The 7,500-nt window shown below is 42.1% G+C and overlaps 1 protein-coding gene across 2 annotated transcripts in view; it reads right to left on the reverse strand.

Moving 5' to 3' along the window:
* Positions 1–7,500, reverse strand: part of atxn1a (ataxin 1a) — an 83,641-nt gene that overhangs the window by 24,216 nt on the left and 51,925 nt on the right. For both annotated transcript variants that reach the window (XM_035681102.1, XM_035681103.1), the window contains one exon: positions 1,905–2,020. The gene's annotated coding sequence lies outside the window, so the exon portion shown is untranslated. The remainder of the gene's footprint in view (positions 1–1,904; positions 2,021–7,500) is intronic.

Consider the following 7,500-nt stretch of genomic DNA (forward strand, 5'->3'; position numbering starts at 1 on the left):
GAGAGAGAGAGAGAAAGAGAGTGGCACACAACATACAGACAGAGATTGCAGCAGGGAAACTGCAGCTCTCTCCAAACTGTCTGCTCCCTGTGGGGTAAATCAGAGTGCTCTCTCTGTGAAAATGTGTGTATGTCTGTGTGTGTGTGTGTGTGTGTGTGTACACTTAAACAAGCATGTCTGTTTAAGACGAAGACCAGAGTGCACTTCACCCATTGCGAGGCACCAAATGTGGAGGCATCAAGAACAACTGGCAGCAACATGGTTTCTACTTCAAAAGCATGGAAATACTGTGTAGGAAACACTGCAACCTCATCCACAATGTTTAATGTCTACTTTTTAATGTCTACACTGTTGATGCCTTTGCTGTGCAACAATGAAATGTTTTTAATTAGTCTGTGATGCATATTATTAGCTCATAGCTGGACAGATCAGTGCTGCCTTGAGACTTAACCTGCCAATTAGTGTCCTGACACTCTAGTAAAACCAAACGTTAATCTACCGCTCTACGTGCAGACTCCTGGCGGAGGTCGCTCAGTGTTTGTTATTAAAGTCACTCATGTCCATTGTTTATTGCTCACGACTGCAGTAAACAGACATGCCGAGTATCCCTCAGGGGAAAGAGGCGAGTGGAAAATAACACTCATCTGGGGGAAAGAACTTGCAAAACTTTGCTTAAATGTTTGTTCATATTGATTTTCTTTGACTCACTGGAAAAATGCCTTATAGTGAGTAGAGAGACTATCCATCAACCAGAAGGCCTGAGTTCAAATCCTTGACCTGAAGGCATTTGCTCTGCTCAAATGTCTGCGAGCGAGATAATCACCAGCAGCTCCAAAGGTGCTACTCTGCAGCCGACCCCGCGATCTTACTTCCTTGTGGAAGGAGGAGAAAGCAAAAAGAGAATTTGTCCTCTGGGGATCAATATTACCACACAAAAAAAAAGGACCGCATTTGTGCTGTGAGTACTTCAGAGAAAAATCAAAGCAGTCGTAGCTTGTGGTTCGCTAAAGAACGGTAGATTTGTTTATATTGCAATTCATCAATGAACGATTAAATACCCAAACACAAACGTAAGTAATAAGCATAAACAAAGCGAACAACAATACATTCCCCTCTCCTCAGGGATCACAGAGACCTATTATTTATAGGGTGTTTTTTCGCACTCTCTGCACTGCCAATAAGGCCTCCATTCTCGCAGGAAGACCCCTCACTAACTGGTTCCTGACGGTGTTATGCATAAAAATATATTGCTGCTCCAAAGAGCTCAGATGCAGCTTCATAAACAAACACACTGTCACTGGGCAAGCTAGCTTTCCCTTCCCCCTAAAACAAACTTAGTTTCAGTAACTGTAAGATGCCTTCTTATCTTTCTGACTGTTCTTTAACCTTTATACAGAGGAAGTCATCTACCATACACTCATTACTAGACTCATTACATTTCATGACAGAGCGGGAACCAAGCCATACATTTACAGTACAATACGCTGTGGCTCAAAGCAAAGGGAGGAAAAACTATGGTCCATTCACTGCGAGCTGTGCATGTGATGAGCTGCCACTTTACTCACATTAAAATCAAATGCACTTTGCTTAACATGCATCTGTGCTGTGACCAGGGTGACAGGTTTATCAGCAAAACAAGGCTCTTGGCTACGGAGGAAACACAGGCCTGAAAAGTCCTTGATGTCAGAACTAATAACATCAAATTACACATGACAGTAAGAATAGCTGTTTTTAGGTTGGAAGCAGTGAACCAGTGTCTTTTAGCCTATCAAGCACAACCTCAATTAGAAGACATGGAATCTCCTTTTATTAACAGAAATAACTTACATAGCAAAAAAACTAGTGAATTTATTCAACTGAAAAACCATGATGTGGGTACAGCACAGCGACAGGGACAATCTCACCTCATTCAACACAGCTCCTCCAGACCCCCCTGGTTTGTCAACAGGTGGTACAGCCCATGGAGAGGGTTCCAGACTATCCCAGAATGCAGTGTGTTGACTCAGGGACTCAGCACTCCCTGGTGGATGAAAACAACAGAAGTTGAAATTAAATTAGGCAAATGACTTTTTCCTCTTCCCTCCAATTGCTGAATGTACGTACATTATAACACACACTGTCATGTCACCACACACTGTGTTCAGCAGGAACTACACACGGCAGAACGTACTTGGATACGCAACTCAGGACGCATGACAAGGTTTATCTAACAGAGCAACACATGTAACTTTGATCCATAAGCATAAACAATAATATGGGATTCTCACATCTCGCTTCAAGTAGAGTGGTGGCTGCGAACAGGCAACATGCCTAACATTTGCCTTTCACATCCCAACAGCCTGACAGCACAACAAAAGCACTACAGGCGATGGTTACTGATGATGATGATGATGATGGTGCATTTGAGTTAGTGAAGTGATTGACATGAGGAGAAAACACGAGCAGACCTTACTGCACAAAGAAATAAACCAATTCATACGAAAAACGATCACTGTTAAATGAAATTGGTCGCAGCTTAGGTGCACAAGGACAAACATTTTCAAACATCTAGTGAAAGACTACAGTTTATATACAGTATTTTTAGCTGGCTTTTGAGCACTTCTGCCTTCCTCCTGTTGAAGGTTCTCATTTAAACCCTTTAAACTCCTGCCCTTGTTTGACATTTTCACTGAGGATCTTTTAATTCTGTAGCTTTTGTTTGCTACTGTCTGCAAAGTGTTTTATTATCTTAAAAACTGCAATGCAAACACAGGTTATAATTATAAACAAGGACCTGTCACATTCACGGAAAAAGAAAAAAAAGACTCAAGAGCATCTTTAAAGACATGTAATGTGCAACAAGTTGACTTATGCATACACCCACACACCGGCATAAGAGACAGACTGGCTGATTGTCGACAGTGTGCACACACTGTGGGATTAATTAGGCAGGTTGTGGTGGAATGATGGGGATGTTACGGGGATACGAGAGACATGTTCCCTGCTGTTAGTCAGCTGCAGTTTCTGTGTGGGTGTGTGTGTGTGTGTGTGTGTGGAGGTGTGTGTGTGAAGGTGTGTGGGACGTCAAACATCCTACTGACCCACTTCTTACATGTCTGAAGACAAGGAAAGAGGTGGGTGGGAGTGTGTTTGTGAGAGTGTGTCACTGTCTAGCTGTGGGAAATCTTGCAGCCTAAAGAAGAAAGAGAAGGGAATTACAGTATGTGGCTGTGTGTTACATTAGTACTTAAAATAGTAGTAAAATACATCATTGTATGCACACTTTCTATGTTATGCAGGGTGACTCTATTCTACAGGGAATTACAGGGAATTGAGAGCTGCGATGGAAATGAGATACAATAACGGTACAGTGAGGCTGATGCATAATGCGAGAAAGAAACAGTTTGAACGCTGGTATGGCAGACATGGAGAAAATCAATAGGCTTCCACAGTGTGCTATAGTAACGTGTCAGGCTTAAGTTAAGCATGTAAGCACACACACATTAAACTGCCTTCACACAGAAAGCAGTGGGGGTTTGTGTGCACTGAAGATGTTGTAATGAGTAATGTGTGTATGTAAGGCAGAAACAGAGGAAGAAAAAATAGATGTGTACTGAGGCCAAGGATTAGCAGACAGCAACTGGCAGAGGAATCCATCATATGGTATTAAAGAGAAAAGGGAGAAAGAGGGATGGAGGTAAGAGAAGAGGAGACAGCAACAAAGAGTGAGAAACAGCAAAAGTTTAAAGGAGAAAGAAAAAGTAGCAGAGATCCAGAGGCGACAGGAAGGAAGACAGATGGAGAGAATAGAAAGGAGGATAAGGTAAAGCAGACAGAGAGAGAGAGAGATAGAGAGAGACGAGAGAGAGGTGATAGAAAGGCAGAGAGAGAGAGAGAGAGAGAGACAAAGAGAGAAACAGATGGTGGCGGGGAAGAGGCAGATAGAAACTCACTGGGAGGACAACACTGGCACAGCCAGCTAGGCACTGCAGGGAGTATGGAAAGCAGAAAAATGTCAGCGGAAAAGGGAGGAGGAGGATAGTGAGAGGGAGGGCAAAGGAGGACTGAGAGTGAGGGTTTCATTCCAAAACTCTACCAACTTTTAGGGAAAATACTATGATACCTGCTAGTGTATAAAGATGTCAATTTTAAATATACCACCTGTTATGGCACGGTCTGAGACCACAGCAAATAAGGGCAAAAAGAGGTAATTCTGTTAACAAATGCAACATTGTAACAAATGACACTGGCAGGGAAACACACTGCCAGGATTGAACTAAACTTAAAAACACACGGTGGTGCCAGGGGAGAGGGAGCCTGCAGACTACCAGGATGGGGCGGGTCTTATGCAACCTGGCCTCCAGCTGTTTTAAAATATAATGAAAAGACAAAAGCTATCATGACAATAATGTTTTAAAGATAGTGCTAGTACTTGTACTAACTAACTAACTAACTCACTAACTAACTAACGACACTTCAATCCATCATGTCCAATTCAGAAATCAGGCAGGCTAAATTAGTGTAAACCACATTATGTGAATGGCTGATTGAATTGCAAAGCACAGTGGAGCAACCAGCACCTGCAACCTGCAAACCGCGTGTGTGTATGTGTGTGCTCAAATTCAGTGTGCTTGCGAGGATTTCTCCCTATTTTGTATCTACACTACATTGCATTACATTCATGTAGCAGGAGTCTTCATCCAAAGTGACTTACAGTAAGTACATTCAACCTCCAAGCAAATAAAGGAGAGCATATTTAACACCGCAGTACTTGAGCGCATGCTGTGAGCCTACCTCACTCAGTCAAACACACAGGCGTTTCATGCGTCTACGTGAGCCGTTTTTATCTACAGACGCAGCGGGTCGCTAGCTTCAGACAGGGGCGCTTGCCTTTTTTGCAGCCACCTTAATTTCTCCTTCTCGCTTGGAAGGTGAGGGTGAAGTAGGGGAGGTGTGATCTGCAACGACACAGCTAGATGCCACCAAATCCTACACACTGGACCTTTAACAGGTGAGGGTTTGGTGTCTTGCTCAGGGTGGGGATCTTGGACCCAGTGTTCAACTGACTGAATGAGTGGTTTACACGCTTGAAAAATTACAAAAGCACTGTCTTTTGTGTGCATGTCGTGCTGTTGTATTCTGTCACAGTGAGGTGAATGGGTGTGTGTGTGTGTGTGTGTATGTGTGTGTGCGGTGATCTAGATCAAAAGGGCGATGATATTCAACATGTCTAACAAGTGTTCTCTGTGTGAGTGTTTCTCTGTACTTGACTACATGCTGGCGTGATTACACCGTGAATACTTTTGTCCACTCACTCACTCACTCTCCATCACTTCATCTGTTTTAAGTGCTTGCATTCTTCCTATTCTCTCTTCGGGCCAAGTAGAGTCAAAAAAACAAAAATGTTGTCCACCCACATTCGCCATTGGCTTTTGCCAAATCCTTTGCCTACTGTACACGTTTCGCCTAACAGGGCAGTCTTTTTAAAAAAAAAATGGCTGTAGACTGTGGAACCACAAGTACTGGGTTCAAAGGCTAACATCAGCAAACAATGTATCCAACAATGCCTCTGAAGGTTGCATTAAATACAGAGTTGAATGCCGAAGTCGAACTGGATGAATGTAAGGTCAGAGGTTAGGAAATGGAAAAGGAGAGCAGAAATATGACAATGAATGAATGACTTTAAAATCAAAAGGCTTGACGCTTAAGATTTATGTATTCATTAATAATTCAGCTTTTTTCTAAATTAAGCTTTATGGAGAGCTGTGTGGGAACATCTCAAATCCTTAAGCATTTAGTTTCTCTTTCCACTTGCTAAGACCAATTACACGCCCTGTAGTACACAGTTCATCATTTATCATAAATATGACAGACAATCACACTCACAGGAACACACACGCACACACATAGACAGAATACTTTGGGAGCTGACGTAGTGTCTGACAGCTGTTTGGTTGGTTGAGGCAGAAGAATGCAGTGAGTCTTTTTGTCTGTGTGTGTACGTGTATGTGTGTGTGTGTGTGTGTGTGTGTGTGTGTGCCGTGTGACTGACCCTCAGTGTAATGTAAGGGAAATGCCTTCCTCAACCACAACCCCATTTTCCTCGACTCCAACATATCTGCCATACCACAAGTGTGGAATCAGCCCTGTGAAGGCTCAAGGTGCTCAAAGCAAGGAGGAATGTTATCATGGGTGCACACATGTCTGGAAAGACCAGTGTCCTTTTCTTATCGCCATCTTTTATCTACCATTCCACATGTGTTGCTGGAAGTGTGTACGTGGCAGCCGTGTGAGGTTCAGTGCCATAACAAAAATTCCTCTTACTGACCTGAACTATTTTTAATATCCAGTTTTATGATATACTGTTGGAAGAAAGGAAAAAAGAAAGATAAATCACAAGCCAGGAAGCAAATACAAATCATTCAGCAAAGACAAACATAAAAGAAAGGTCAGCATTTCCAGGTTTACAGTACTCTCTCTCTCTCCCTCTCCCTCCCTTTTTCCCTCCCCTTCCTTGCTCTTTCCAATCAAACGCCATTTATAGCCATTCCCTGCTCCGTAACCCTCCAGTCTACAGCTCATGTGAGTGACAATCAGGGATAATTGCAATCAAACCACACCATAGCAAGAAATGTTGCTACAAGTTAGCTGAGAGCAATCTACAGCCCACTTCGTGATGGAGATCATACAGTAGTTCTCACCCACTCTCTTCAATGAAAACTGACCTAAATTAGGACATTTTCATAGTGGGTGTAAAAATCAGTTGGTGATTGGTTACTATGCAGTAACGTGGATATAAAAGACTCACAGAATATGCCTGATTTAATGTTAACATGCAAAGCAAAAGAGGGAGAAATAGAGCTGTCCTCGACTTAACATTCACAGTCAACTAACAGTCAAACAGTTTCTTAGACTAATCAATCAGAAGACAAATATGGTTTGGTGCAGCATATTATAGGGGATATGCACTGCCTAGCATAAATATTGTAATAAATGATTGCACTTTTAGGAAATGTAACATTACCATTAAGGGGGGAAAAAAGACCATAGCATTGCTGTCCAGTCTGTTCTTTTACTTATTAACTCACTAAAATATTTAAAATCCCATTGGATTACCTAAAAAAAAGAAGATTAAAACTGTTGTTTTTAGCTTAAATTAAGCTGATTTTCTTTCAGTGTTTGATGACTGCAGCAATTGTTTGCACCATCATGTAGTAACTTAATTCATCACCACATCATCAAAATGCAGCTCAGCTCGGCAGATGACAGTCAGTGATCGATCACATCGTACGTTTGTTTCATTTTAATTTAATTAGAGCAGCGTGTGACAATGGCAGGAAAAAAAACGAACAAACTAGTTTTTGCTAGTTTGGAAAAGTGAAGTTTAAGTGCTCTGTTAGTCTGCTGTGGGTGGGAACAGGTTGTAGTCATAACTCTTCATCGCTCAATATCACTAACAAGACGGCAGACGTTGCTTTTAAGGTTTCTTTCACTTTCTGTCTTCATTTGTTCCACACATTC

The sequence above is a fragment of the Morone saxatilis genome, unplaced genomic scaffold (assembly GCF_004916995.1).
Source record: "Morone saxatilis isolate NCDOM2014 unplaced genomic scaffold, NCSU_SB_2.0 Contig9, whole genome shotgun sequence".
NCBI lineage: Eukaryota > Metazoa > Chordata > Actinopteri > Moronidae > Morone > Morone saxatilis.